This window comes from Hirundo rustica, chromosome 15 (assembly GCF_015227805.2).
Source record: "Hirundo rustica isolate bHirRus1 chromosome 15, bHirRus1.pri.v3, whole genome shotgun sequence".
In the NCBI taxonomy this organism is placed as follows: domain Eukaryota; kingdom Metazoa; phylum Chordata; class Aves; order Passeriformes; family Hirundinidae; genus Hirundo; species Hirundo rustica.
In genome coordinates, this window is record NC_053464.1 from 3270593 (window position 1) to 3285780 (window position 15188).

A 15188-nucleotide genomic window follows, 5' to 3' on the forward strand; every position below is an offset into this window, starting at 1 on the left:
GAGCCCTCCTACTTCCCACATACACTTCACCACACTCAAGAAGTTTTTTTATTAAAGGAGGAATATTAAAGTGTACCTCATTCCCAAATCTGGAGCTGGCAACGCACATGGAAAAATTGTGAACATTTGATAGTCACTCCTTGGCCTTTTTCCTTTATTCCATACCCTGGGGCTTTCGCTGTTGCACCTTTTGGAAGGGAAAGCAATTTGGGGCCAGCACAGAATTTGGATGATATGATGGACAATCTCTCTGACATCCTGCAGTGGAGAGGACTGCGGGGGGATGAACCAAAACTGAGCACAGAGGGCAAGGGCACAAGGTTTTTGTAGCCACCAGAGCCCAGAGAATATCTCCTGGCCAGGGGCGGTGCAGCAGAGCAGGGATGGTGGTTTGGGCCGTGCCTTCCCCAAGGGAGGGGCTGTTCTCCCTGAGATGAACTTCTCTGAACTCAGTAACAGCGCCAGGGACACAGCTCCCTGTTCTGTGCTTCCCATGGACTTACTGTGCTCTTTCGGTGCTGTCATAGCAGAGGAGTTTCACTGCTCAACAAGCTCTCAACTGTTATTTTATTTTATTTTATTTTAATTTTTTATTTTTTTATTTTATTTTTTAAATTTTAATTTTTAAATTTTATTTTTATTTTATTTTTTAATCTTATTTTTATTTTATTCTTAAAATTTATTTTTATTTTTATTTTATTTTTATTTTTTAAATTTTATTTTTATTTTATTTTTATTTTATTTTTCAATTTATTTTTATTTTTATTTTTTAAAAAATTTTGTTTTAGAACATGTTGATGCTGATAAAACAGGGTGGACTTCTTCTGCCTTTGTGATAAATTCCTACCACCACCTTTTTTTTTTTTTTGGTGCTGCTTGCTGTTCAAAGCAGTAAAATCAAGCCTCTTCTTAGGGGAAGACTCATTACTATAAAACTTGATTACATAGTGTTTATAGCAGAAGTATTTTATGGGTCAGCAGGAAAAATAACCAATTATTGCAGACTCCTTGCCACAGAGCGTGGCTGAGTTGCTGTGTTTCATCAGGTACAGTGTGATCCAAGCTGCTGTGAGCCATTCAATCATCTCCATAAATTAGACCCTCTGCAAAAGGAATTTTCAAACCCAGCATGCAGATTTTGTGTTTTGTTAGAGGAGATAATACAGTTGGATTTTAAGCCAACACTTAATAATAATAATATGGTTTATGTTTCACTTATAAATACATAAAATCTAAATTATTTAGAAACCTAAGCTGTATTTTCAAAAGCGATCTTGATATGTGAGGTTTAAAATCTCAGTGGAAAGGAGGTGATTTTGTATTTCTGAATCAATTTGCTCCAGATCTTCTAATGTATTTGGGAGCCTTATTGCTGTTGACAGTAAGACAAGGTACCTAATTAAGTAACAATCATTGTATGAAGTTCTTACCTGCAGAAAAGGTAAATTAAAATCTAGATTAAAAGGAAAAAAAAACTTGTAACCCTTACGGTGTAAAAACTGACTTCCTACCCATACATAAGTTATGACTTAAGGCAGTGCCAGAGCCTTTGCAGTGTTTTATTGGATTCCAGAGCTCAATAAAAATTGCTTTTTTTCTACGCCTCTGGTGGAAGGGAGTTTAAACACCGAGGCTTCAATAGATGTTACATAATTTTCAGACTTCCTGAGCACTGCATCAGGTGGGGGACTGGAGAGGAAAGGGGTCGGGTTCCATAGAAAAGGGGGAGAATTCTCTTCCCCCCTGGAAGGAAAGCCATTCCAATGTTAACAAATGACCTGATGTTAAAAAATTGCTTCAGTTCTGCTAGCGCAGGTAAATATTTTAGTTCTATAAGCTTTTTTTTTTTCTTTCTTTTGCTGTGAAATAATTGTATAGAAAGACAAAATAATTCATCTGGATATCACAAAACAGGAAATCTGAAGGCTATCAACTCTTGGGACAATATTTTTCCAAAAAGTCTTTCCTACCACTTGCATTTAGGGACACATTAGGCTGACTCTAAAATCTGAAGTGTGATTTAAGATCTGGAAGCTTCAAACAGACCTGAGTGCCTGGTGAGGGATGCTTTGTTAAATCCAAAAGCTGATCCTCCAGATGCTCTACCCCAGAATGTATCGATTTTCCTTTAAGGAGCTGGCATGAATCCCTGGGAAGAGGTCTTTGCTCATAAACCTTGATCAAAGGCATTCTCTGTGGTACATGCAGGTAAAAATTCTATAGAGGCTTTTCTGTCTAAATCACCAGACTTATTTATAGTTTGTCTAAACACTAGTGGAATGATTAACCAAAAAAACCCAAAAAAACAAAACAAAAAAAACCCCAACAAAAACAAAACAAAAAAAACCCCCACAAAAAAAAAAACAAACCCAGAACAAAACAAAACAAAACCCCAAAAACAAAAACAAAAAAACCCCATCAACCCCAAAAACCAAACAAAAAATAAATTAAAAAACCAACCAAAAACAATACCCCCCCCCCACCTAGTAAATAGTGGCTTTTTTTTTTTTTTTTTTTTTTTTTCTTTCTTTCAGTGAATGGGATTTGAAGGAGAAAATCAAATAAAGCAGAGAAAACAGGCAGCTGATAGCTGAGTTATGCACTGCAAACCCTCTAAATTTAATTCAGGCTAAATACTTACGTAATACAAGGTGTAAAAGCTTTGTCATCATCAGTAGGCCACAGCATTAAATGAAAACCTAGTTTCTGACCCTCTGGAGCAACAATGAGGTTGCACTTCCACAATTCAGGCACTTCTGAGAGAATTATTTGTAAGGTTTCCCATATGCCTGATAGGGAGGAGCCTCAGCTGTAGGAGAGCATTTATTCCTATTTAGACAGGAAGCTTTGTACACCTTTAGCATCCCTAAATCTCTGGTGCATATTCCTCCTCTTGCAGAGATCAGGGCTAATACTCCTTGTGGAACTTCAAGGGAAAGAAAAAAAAATTGTTTTTCTTCTGTGCACCAGAACACTTATTTTGATAGAAAAGTAAAACATTTTCAGAGAATAATTTACAGTTTCTTTCAGGACACAGGTCCTCAGCTCCTTTTTATACATCCCAGTCTTCTTTATCAAGTCTATAATGTTGCATTTATTTCTTAGGTTTAAGTGCAAACTGTGGAAAGACAGTGTAGAATATAATTTTGAGATTCTGGAAAGGAAATGCTGAATATTTTGCCCGGTGCTACACAGATCCAACACAGCTGGGTCTGAAAGAAACCCAGCTGTGAGAAGTCCTTGCACTTAAGGCTGATGAAGATGAGCAGTGAGTGAAGGAAAAGGGAAACCCCACCTGCATTAACGAGGTCTGTGAGTAAAACAAACCTGCTGGAAAATGAGAAGTCAATCAACCTATTTGTGATAATCATCGATTGATGTGAGTGGTGTTCTGTGAGAGGTGGTGCCTTGGAGTGAGAAGCTGTTTAAAGGATTTCTGTCAGTGCTGCTCACAGGTTTCTTCTCTCGTGATTTTTAAAGCTGAGTCTTCTTAGCTGCTTAATTTTTGGGAAAATGTTAAGTTAGGTAAATGCCTGGGAAAAAAAAAAAGTTGTGTTCGAATCACAGGCTGGGTATTTGTGATTTTTTAGATGTTGAAGTTATAAGAATGTATGAAATTAAGGAAAAAAATAATGTTTGCATTTCTTGACCCTGCAGATTAGGGAAATCAAAGAAAGCTTTTGTTCTCATTTCTTCTGAATCTCTTGCTGTTCATAAGACACAGCACTGCCAATAGATGCAGCAGATCATCTTTAAAATGGTTCCAGGGTGGTTTTAATCTAGATACTATAAGTAAGCCCCTTTTGATTTTCAGCATAAGAAAAGCCAGGGAGACACTGATAAATGCTGCCCTAGCAATACCTGGTTACTGAGGAGACAAAGGCAAGCTCCTCAAGGATAACTGTGCTATCTGAGAGGGCAGGAGGAATCTCAGCCTGTCACAGCTGATGGGGAAGTTTTATTTTTATTCTGCTCATCAGCATTTGTGTTTTCGTATTGAAGATTTAGTCTCTTTTACCTCCTAGGTTTGCCACCTCTGTTTTTCCAGCCTTGAAGAAGAACATAAAACATGCTGCCTTTATGGCTGGCCAAAATTGCAATATTAACAAGGGAGTGTGAATGAAATTGCCAGTACAAATGACATGTATTGCCGTCATTTAGGTTTTGAAGTTGTTACACTCCTGAATGAGGAGTATAGCAGATGCTCCTGTTACCTTGAAGTGTCTTTTTCTAAGCCCCAGTTAAATCTGGCATCATCTGTTTCCTAGCCCTAAAGTCTTAATTTGATACCAGGCACATTTTTATCCCATCTGAGTGAATGAGAAAAATATGAAGAGGAAAAGAGTGCCTTAGGGGTGATTTTCTATTTCTGGAAGTAATCTCCATTGATATATTGTGTGAGCCTTCAGAGTAAAGACAATTGAAAGTGGAGAGTAGGTGATTCTTTTTTTTCCCCCCTACTTTCTTTTTTTTTTTTTTTTTACAATAGGCAGGACGAAATGAGGATCCTGTAGAGAGATCCTGTCTTGAGGAAGAGAAGTGTTTTGTATATAGTCCTTTATTCAAAGGTGATCAGACTGGATTTTTCTGGTGTTTGTTTTTTCTTTTTTTTTTTTCCCCTCTTCTCAGTATTATCATAATGAGGTACCATGAGGGGGTAAGTTCACCTACTCCCTTTTGAACTGGTTTGTTATCTGGTGTTGCTCCATCTACAGCCAACATGAGCTTGATTTTGTCATGAGACTCCAGGAGAGGTTAAAACAGGAGTGCAGTGAAGCTGCACTGGTTGAGTTTGTGGCTGTCCTGAGGAGTCTCTGATATTGCAGTGGGAACTCTCCGTTAAAACTCCTGGTCCTGACGTTTTCAGCACCATTGCTCCATTCATCTGGAAGCAGCAAGAAATGCAGGAATTCAAGTCTGTGGGCTGCTGTCCTTTTGGGTTGTTAGTGGCTCTCTGGCATTTTATTAGTGACAAAAATAGTCATCAGTAGAGTGGTGACCTGCAAGAGCCAGGAACACAGAGAAACCAGACCGACACAAGAATGGATTTTAGAGAACTTTCCTTGCAATCTTGGCCATGCAATGCAATAAGCAAATAAAATGTATAGCTGAGTTACGAAAGTGATGCATCTTCCATGACAGAACTTCTGAATTCTCTGGAAGGCAGCTTTGAGAGGCTGATGTCTACTATTTCAGCATTAAGGTCTTGCTTTTAAAGCTGCCTCATGGGGTACTGACTTTTCAGTAAGGACACAGAGCTCAGCTTTATTCTGAGTTTGAAAGATAATCTCTGGGGTTTGCAGGTGCAAACCTTGTGTATGAAGATAAGTTGTACATGAAGATAAGCTCCCAGCTGGCTGGGAGAAGGACACCCTCTTGGAGGAGTAGACTATTTTCCTAACTTAGGACTTTTGTTTATCTGAGGGAAGTGAATGTATCTATTTAGTTGGAAAAATCACTTTAATCTCACCTCAGTCACTTTAACCCTTAATGTTTTCCCAGGGCTGTGTGTTCTGTGCACTGTAGACAGCTGAAAACAATAAAACCATATTTCAGTCTGTAGCTGCTACCAGTCTCTGTAAACTTAGATTCAAATTGGTATTTGCCCTACTGCAAAGCACCCTAAGGGTTGTTAGGGAGAATAGGGTTGTGTCTGCAGCCTACTGGGGGCTCTCTAACTCCACTCTTCAATCATCAGGCCAACAGCATCCAGGAATTTGCTGCAGCTATAATTTGAGTATTGTTTCCATTGATTAATGCAGGTTTGACAGAGAGCACAGTGATGCAGATATTAAAGCTGGAAAATGAGGTCTGAGCCCTGCTGTCAATAGCAGGTGGGCTGTGCTCCTGTGTCACGAGGATGCCATTGGATCATAATGATACAGCCATTGATCATTGGGATTGGGCTCTTTCAGAGAAAAATGTAGCCAAGTTGGAAAAGCAGGCTGAGATTTACTGCCCAAGAACATCCTAATTTTGAAGGTTCTTATTTAGAGATTATTCAGGATCCAGCATGAAGCTGGAAGGACAGAAATCCGTGGATGCAGGTGCCTTGGAAGGAGAGCAGTGTCCCCTCCAGAGCAGGTTCAGTCACTTACCCAAACACAGCTCATCGACCAGATTGTTTGCAGAAGGAAATAGCTCACCAAAGCTGACATCTGCCTGCAGTGCTCTAAAGATCACGGCATTAGCAGTTTTCCATGCTGCCTTTTGTTGTTTAAAGCAAAATCCCAACCCCAACACAGGTGTCCTCTTTGTGCTTAAATATCTGCACCTGAAAGAATACACAGAGCACCTGCATTATCGGAAGTATTCAAACTTTTTTAACTGCTGCCTTGAGCTATTTTGAAAACACACTTAGATCCTGCTGTTGTCAAAGTGCTGTGGTGTTTTCTAAATAAGGATTCCTGGACATGGGAACAAAGTAAAGAAATGCCCTCTAATACAGTGAGGAGGATCCTGGTAATTACAGGCCAGTCAGCCTGACCTCAGTACCTGGTGAGGTCATGGAGCAGTTTATACTGAGTGTCATCACACAGAAGTTACAGGATGGCCAGGGTGTCACACACAGCCAGCACGGGTTTAGGAGAGGTAGGTCATGTTTGACCAACCTGATCACCTTTTATGAGCAGGTGACCCGCCTGGTGGGTGCAGGAAAGGCTGTGGATGTTGTCTATTTGGATTTCAGCAAGGCCTTTGATGCTGTCTCCCACAGCACACTCCTGGATAAGCTGGCAGCCCGTGGCTTGGACAGGAGCTCTCTGTGCTGGCTTAGGAAATAGCTGCATGGCCGGGCACAGAGAGCAGTGGGGAACGGTGCTGCATGCAGCTGGGGCCAGGCACCAGTGGTGTCCCTCAGGGGTCTCTGCTGGGGCCAGCTCTGTTCAATATTTTTATTGATGGTAGGGATTAGGGGATTGAGCCTTTCATTAGTAAATTTGCAGATGACACTAAGCTGGGTGCGTGTGTCAATCTGTTGGAAGTTAGGAGGGCTCTGAAGAGAGATCTGGAATGGTTGGATGGATGGGCAGAGTCTAACAAGATGGAGTTTAAAAAGTCCAAGCGCTGAGTCCTGCACTTTGGCCACAGTAACCCCCTGCAGCGTTATAGGCTGGGGAAGGTGTGGCTGGACAGTGCCAGGAGGAAAGGGACCTGGGGGTGCTGGTGACAGCAGCCAGCTGAACATGAGCCAGCAGTGTGCCCAGGTGGCTGAGAGGGCCAAGGGCACCTGGCCTGGATCGGGAATGGTGTGGCCAGCAGGAGCAGGGAGCTCATTCTGCCCCTGTACTCGGCACTGGTGAGGGCACACCTGGAGTGCTGTGTCCCCTCAGTTCAGGATGGACACTGAGTGCTGTGTCCAGCTCTGTCCCCTCAGTTTAGGATGGACACTGAGTGCTGTGTCCAGCTCTGTCCCCTCAGTTTAGGATGGACACTGAGTGCTGTGTCCAGCTCTGTCCCCTCAGTTTAGGGTGGACATTGAGTGCTGTGTCCAGCTCTGTCCCCTCAGTTCAGGATGGACATTGAGTGCAGTGTCCAGCTCTGTCCCCTCAGTTTAGGATGGACACTGAGTGCTGTGTCCAGCTCTGTCCCCTCAGTTTAGGATGGACATTGAGTGCTGTGTCCAGCTCTGGCCCCTCAGTTTAGGATGGACACTGAGTGCTGTGTCCAGCCCTATCCCCTCAGTTTAGGATGGACACTGAGTGCTGTGTCCAGCTCTGTCCCCTCAGTTTAGGATGGACATTGAGTGCTGTGTCCAGCTCTGTCCCCTCAGTTTAGGATGGACACTGAGTGCTGTGTCCAGCTCTGGCCCCAGTTTAAGATGGACATTGAGATGGTTGAGCTCGTCCAGAGGAGGCAGCGAGGCTGGTGAGGGGCTGGGAACACAAACCCTGAGAGGAACAGCTGAGGGAGCTGGGGTTGTTCAGCCTGGAGAAAAGGAGACTCAGAGGTGACCTCATCTCTCTACAACTCCCTGAAAGGTGGCTGTATTGGGTGGGGTTGGTCTCTTCTCCCAGACGACAACTGACAGAACGAGAGGACACAGGCCCAGGCTGCATCAAGGGAAGTTTAGGCTGGATATTAGGAAAAAGTTTTTCTCAGAAAGAGTGATAAAGTACTGGAATGGTCTGCCGGGGAGGTGGTACAGTCACCATCCCCGGCTGTGTTTAAGGACAGATTGGATATGGCACTTGGTGCCATGGTTTAGTTGAGGTGTCAGGGCTGGGTTGGACTCGATGATCTTGGAGGTCTCTTCCAACCCTGTGATTCTGTGATCTGACTGTTGGTCCATGGGTTGGTGCATTTGGAGCACCATCTCTGGTGGTTCAGCTGGGTCACACTGAGCTGCTATTTTTGTCTCCAGAGGTCACTTTCTGAGCCTCAGCCTCAAAACACATCAAAGGCACTGGGATTCACTGCAATGTGCACCCTGGAACAAGTGCTAATTTCCCATTAGTGACGTGTCCCTCAGTAAGTGGTGCTCTTTAAGAATGTGGGTTCATCCATTCAAAACCTTGTGGTGCAAAACATCTTTGAATTCTTCTCTTCGCACGTTTTCTTTTTCTCCTTATTATTAAGTTGCCTTAATTTTGTGTAATTACTGTCTTTTATATTTCTCCAGTGCCTGCAATCCTAATTAAAAACATCTTAGCAAATTTGGTCCATGTACCTGCTGCAGTATTTTCTCTTGTACATTCGCAGGGTAAAGCTTAAATTTTTACCTTGGACTTCTGGGGCCAAATTATCAGCCAGTAGAAGTTCGTGTGACTGCCCCTGTCTTGTCCTAGTTCGACTCTTCCACAAAGTAGGGTCACAATCCTAAGGCAATTTTCCCCAGAGAATTGGATGCTTTCAGACGGTAATTGCAGCATGTAGGTGACAGGATATCATTAGATAAAGGGGGAGTCCTGGTTTGTCCTGGTACTCTTTGGGTTAGCTCAGTTTGCAGCCTCACCTGAGATGCCTGGATCAGAGGCTGGGCAGTGAAAATCTTCTAAAAAGGGTTCTTGTGTTCTGAGTTGCGCTGCTCCTTTCTTCTGAGTCAGCTGGCAGAAAAACACAGGGATAGAATCTTTTTCCTGCCTGCTGATTCTGGCTCCTCTGGAATAAGTAAATGCAGAGACTCTTGAAAATTAAAAATAAGAAAAGAAGAGTTTGCCCCTTTTATTTTTTTTTTTTAAATATTAAATTAAATAAGGATTGTATTGCTTCTGGGTGTGTAGGGGACACTGTAGAGGATCTGGGGTCTCTCTGTGATGGTTTCCAGGGTAATTCAGTAGTTCCAGTTGTTCCTGTGTAAGGTTCACGCTGTGAATACTGTGGGCTCAAAGATGCAAACACAAAATTCCTCCAATACCTTGTGCTGCTATTGAGTGGCAAGGGTTTACAAGGACATTTATAGTAAATTCTACCATGTCAGGTTGTCCTGCTGCTTTTCTTTGTGGGCGGCTTGGATAGATCCAGAGATCTGCACTAGAGCTGTGTTCCCATTGAGACCACTGTTTCTTCACATTGTACCGTGTGTATCTTCTGGTCCTTTAAAAATAATTTCCCTGTTGCATTTCCAGAATTCTCTGGACCCTTAATGCCTTTCCTGTTACATTCATCTTAAATTTCCACTGAGCCTGCAGCACTTAAATGTAATAGTTTGTGCAGTTAACATCTGAACTCGAGTTCTAAAGCATTTGAGTTCACTATATTTAGGATAGGACTGCTCACAATTTATTTGAAACTTACATCCCAATTATCAAATCCAGTTTATTTTCTATTTCCCAGCAGTTTTTCATCTGTGCTTGTGTGGCAAACCTTAGAGGAAAAATAGAAGATTAATTTTTGAAACATGTTCTTCCTGTTCTATGTCTTTGAAAGTCAGAAATCTCCACGGATTCTCTCACTCTTTTTATTTATGTCTTTTTATTTATACTTTAAAAATATCTCCCCATCTTTTAGCGGTAGTGACAACTTCTGGGCTGTTATTCTCAACTGTCCTGAGATTTGAAACAGTTTCCAATAGCTGCTATTCTGTTTACATTCTTTCATTTCAGCCCAAACCCTCTGTTACCACAACCCAAATATTTGTATAGGAAGAGAGGTCAGCACACTCAAGTTGGATTTTTTTGGTTTTGTGTTTTCCAAAGCAATTATGAAAAATTGTGTGTTGGCCAGCAGCAAAAGAGGAATAGCAAAGTCTTTGCCTGACACTTCTGTGAGTGCTGCTGGTGTCTGGCAGCCTGGATGGGCTCCTGCTGGTGGGGAAATAAGTGAGAAGTGTTAGAAAACTCTGTCTTTGCTGGATAAATGACAGAGGGCAGACACAGCTGCTGTGCTCCACACAGGGGAAGAGCATTTGTGGTGTGAGGAGTGTTTTCTGCTCTGTGAGCATGCAGAGAGAGGAGGATTTCTGCTGGAGCCTCAGAGAGTGCCCCAAAACCTATGGGGCAGTGGGGGGGATGCACAAGCCAGCCCTGCAATTCCAGGGAATTGTTTGGAGGCAGCTGGAGGAGACGGCTGGGCCTTGCAGGTGCCTCCACACTTGTGCCAGCAACATTGGGATTTGGCCCTTGGGTTTCACCTTCCCTGCAGGAGCTGTGCTGCTCACACTTGGGGATTTGGCCCTTGGGTTTCCATTTCCTGCAGGAGCTGTGCTGCTCACACTTGGGGATTTGGCCCTTGGGTTTCCCATTTCCTGCAGGAGCTGTGCTGCTCCTGTGCCTCCACCGTGTCTGCATCTCTCCTGCTGCCCCTCAGGCACAATCCCTCCCTCCAAACACATCCATCCATTTGGCTGGAGCTCAGCTGCCCCACTGGGACGGGGAGTTGCTTGGTTTTTCTCAGCTGAATTTTCCCATTCTGAGCTTGTGGCTCCGGTGAGAGATGTAGGGATTGAAGCCCTTCACAGATAATGAAGATCTATTGGATTAATCAATTGGTATTCTCAGTTATACAGAGAAAAACCACTCAGTTTTATCTTAAATATGTACCTTCCAATGTAGGTCTGCTCTAACACTCGTTTTGTTCTTAGGAAATGAACCAGTCGTGGAAAATGGGATCAACTGATGTTAGTAATGCCAGTTCCTTACAAATTTTGTTTTTACAATGAAATTTCCTTTCTCTTGCCAAAGAAACTTCAGTGGAAATTGGGACTTCTCAAGTTTAGGAGAAAACAAATTAGTGATAAGTAGTTGCTCAAAGTAATTGTACAAAATACTCCTTCAGAACCAGCTGTTCCCAGGCCAGAAGTGAAACCACCTCCTTCCAATATATGAAATTATCCATAATACACATGCCTCAAACAACGAGCTAACTCTGTGTCAGAGTTAAAAGTCAGGGGAAAAAAGTGCTCTTGGAGGTTGAAAAGTGCAAAGCAAATGTACGATACAAATTAGCTTGACTCAGTGTACTCAACACAATTTTGACCCGTTATCAACATGGTTTATTAGATATACAGAGCCACTGATCGCTTTTTGATACATGAAAATACTAAACATCATTGAAACATCTTGGTTTAGAGTATAAGACAAAACTTTTCATTGTCAGTCTCTTCAGAGGTGTTTTGTTTTAGCATTTAGATTTATAAAGGATTATGTTTACTGAGGTGTAGTCTCTAAGGGTGTCTGCAAATTTCTATGGACCTTTTGACACTACTAAGAGTAATTCACACATATTTAATGCAACAAAATTTTCTCAGTGTATAAAGATGAGTACTTGAGATGGGTACTTCTCTTGTTCAAAATCACATTTCTAACATTGTTCTTGAGAGAAATATTTTGAGTAAATTGGCAGAATGAGTGGTCATCGAGGGAGTCTCCTCTAGGAAGGAATTACATGGAGCAAAACTGAAACTGGTTAAAATCCCGTGAGGGTTTCTGGCAGACCGAAGCCCTGGCAAGGTTTATTTGTTACTCAAATGCTCCATTGCAGCAGCAGAGTGACATTGCACAGGTAGGGTGGACAAGGCCCCTCCTAGGCACTGCCTTCTAGGCTCAGCTTTGTCCTGTCTCCTGTTTGCTAACGGAACGGTTCTGGGTAAATTTGCTCTAATTACTCCAGGTAATTTGAGTTAATATGTCACCTCCAGGCTAAGAATCAGTCAGCTCTGCATGTGTTCCTCAATGATTACAAGGGTAAGTAAGAGCCTGGGTCTGTTGCTCATCAAAATACCTTATTTTCAGCATCTGTGCTTTGTTTCACTGTGGAGTAGAGGCTTCTGTCTGTGGGACTTCATTTACGGTAGCTCTCAAAGGATTTATATGTCAGGACATTGATTCAGCAAAGATAGTGCCTTACTTTAGATCATCTGATTCCATTTTAGGACAGGTATTCTTGTTCCAAATAATAGCATTTGATGGAAAATGTCAACAGTAGTTATTCCTATTTAACATAAGTCTGGTTTCTATTTCCTGTTTGACAAGGTCTCTATAATCTCTCTGGCAGAGATATAGGTATTGTGAGATGGGTACTTGGAGAGTTTTGGGCAAAAATAATTTGGGCTGAATCCTGCAATCTTTGCTAACAGAAGTGATCTCATTGAAGCCACTTACTTGTTAATAAGGGCTTTGAGTCCAGCCTTCAGATCATGAACAAAGGAGTACTTTGTTTGTTTGACAAACCCACCACAAAGCCACGTTCAGAACAAAGGGGAAATGAAACAGGGAAATGTTCCCTTTTGCAGGAGCCCAGGTTTGTGTTATTTCAGCTGACATCTGCACAGCACCAATTGACCAAACTGCACTGACTGGTGTAGAGGTGAGTGCAGTTCAGCTGCCAGTCTTTAGAGGTGTACAGAAATACCAGATCAGAGGCTTTTCATTAAAGAGCCTTTCATCATGCACATCAGTAAGCCAGCGTTACCTGCAAACATGGGCAACATAAAGCAATAAGATCCACCCAGGAGGGCTTCTAAGGATGTCTGGCCAGGGAAATGAGGCAGTGGGTGCTTTGCTCTAGTGCCTGGCTGAGCTTGTAAATCCCTTCAGTACAAGTTACTGACATGCAGGGGGTATTTGGGGAGTTGTGAGAATATTCCTGAACCCAGGCCTGAACCCAGCCACAGTGGGACCCTCACAACTTGGAATCAGCCCCATTTGAGATCATTCAATAGGGTGACTCTGCCTCTTGGTTCCAGGATAGAAGAGATGAAACTTTGCTCTGGGGGGTTTGTATGCACTTTGACTCTCCAGAGAGCAGGGGAGAAGGGAATGATGGTGGAAAAGGGAACAGGAAAGGAAACCATGGCATGTAAAGGTGGTTATAGCCGAGAGCAAAAACCTCTAGAGTAATATGAACAGTGTTTTACTGGGAGACAAAACTCAGGTGCTTTTGTTTTGGGGATGAAGGAAGGAAGGGTGTGCCTGGGATGTCAGGTGAGGGGTCAGGGCCTTACATTGATCTGACAAGAATCCTGCTTTGATTTTCCTCGATTTTTTTTTTTTTTTTTCCTGTAGGTATCTGCATGTCATTAATTTTCATTGCTTGCAAGCCTGCTGCAGGCAGGAATCCTGCTGGCTAGATTCACACTGATGTAGATTCACAGTAACGGTGCTGAAATCACAGCTCAGCAGCTGGTGCAGGCTGCAGGGCAGCACTGCTGGGAGGGTGCTGCTCACTTATTTTAGAGCCACAGGATAGTTTGGGTTGGGAGGGACCTTAAAGCTCATCTTGTTCCACCCCTGCCACAGGCAGGGACGCCTTCCTCGCTCCCAGGTTGATCCAAGCCCTGTCCAAGCTGGCCTTGGATTTCTCCAGGGATGGGGCAGCCACAGCTGCTCTGGGCACCCTGTGCCAGAGACAAATCCCTCTGGATGCCATCCCTTCCTTCCTGTGTATGCCAGCACAGCTGGGTGCCCTTGCCCGGTGTGCTGAGTGTGCAGTGGTGCCCCTGTCTGTGCTGCTGTGAACAGGGCAGGTGCCAATGCTGACCCCAAGGAACACCTCAGGTCCCTGCTCTGTGCTCAGACACGGAGCCATCAGCTCTGAGTGTGACCATCACCACTTCCTTCCCCACCTGGGGGTCCCTCTATCAAATCCACAGCCCTCCAGTTTAGAGACAGGGCTGTCATGTGGGACAGTGTCAAATGGCTCGTACTAGTCCAGCTAGGTGAATGTCAGTCACTTTTCCCAAATTTACCAGCTCGGTTACTCCCTCACAGCCAGCCACAAAATGTGCTCTAAGTGAAGCTGTTAGCTGTCACCAATCACCTCCTTACGCTCCATGAGACTTGCTGTGCAAGCTCATCCAGCTGCTAAATGGGGTCGAAAGCTTTGTCCCTTTCCAGAGCAATAATAAAGCTATAATGTGCTCCTGAATCTCAGGAGAGTGTAAAGTCTAATTTGCTTCCCAGCTCGGATCGAAGGTAGAACCTTTGCTGAAGTGGAAGGAACTGAGCAGTTACACTCAGCCATAATAAATCTGGCTTTAGTTCATATTAATAGAATGAAAATTGACTGGTCTTCTGAGGGAGAATGCTGGTCTGGTGTTGAATCACCCTGAGTGTTTATATGAAACCAAATTTGAACAAACAAACAAAAAAACCCACAGTGGCCTAAGCTGGTATCAACGGCCTCTATGGCAGATCAAACCTCACCAATGTGACATCAAGTTTTTGCTGAGAGACTAATGTTTACCTTTTTGCATAAATCCTTACCGTATGTCTGGATATTATGATTGATTCTGACCAAATAAATCCTGGGAGTGATTCAGTATTGCCCAGAACTGGCACTCATTGCTGTGGGGTCATGGCCTCGCTCTGTGCTTATGGTAATTGATGCCTGGTTTAATTTTTGCCTTCTTGGCCTTGTCCACGTTTTCATTGCTGCTTGAGGTATGATGAAACGGATGTTGAACTGCATATTGGAAAGGCTGATATTCAAATTAATCAAACACCTTGTGTTAGCATATCTGTGGGAAGGAGGAGAGTGCAGGCAGAAAAAACCCGGACTTGAGTGTGACATTAAGATGTAGAAAAAAAGGAATTTTCCCTGGTGTTGCAAAAGTTGAGAGAAATTGATAGCAAAATCAACACTGAACAAAACAAAACAAAAAAACCAAAAAAGAGGGTTTGGCAGTCCTTTCAGTGCCAGTATTGCTTTAAAATTAGTTTTGCAAATCTATATTTAATTAGACAGTTATTTTACTGTGTGCTAAATGAACACTAATTATTAAACATGGGATTTATTGGAGTGTAATAGGT

General features: G+C 42.9%; 1 protein-coding gene and 1 long non-coding RNA gene across 2 annotated transcripts in view; one reads left to right on the forward strand and one right to left on the reverse strand.

Moving 5' to 3' along the window:
- Nucleotides 1–15188, forward strand: part of RBFOX1 (RNA binding fox-1 homolog 1) — a 1151472-nt gene that overhangs the window by 38103 nt on the left and 1098181 nt on the right. The window lies entirely within an intron of this gene.
- LOC120759453 (uncharacterized) lies at nucleotides 4444–6212 on the reverse strand. The gene is made up of 3 exons (XR_005703176.2): nucleotides 6099–6212; nucleotides 5471–5530; nucleotides 4444–5000 (listed from the first exon to the last, which is right to left on the reverse strand). It is a non-coding gene; the product is annotated as an uncharacterized LOC120759453 (long non-coding RNA).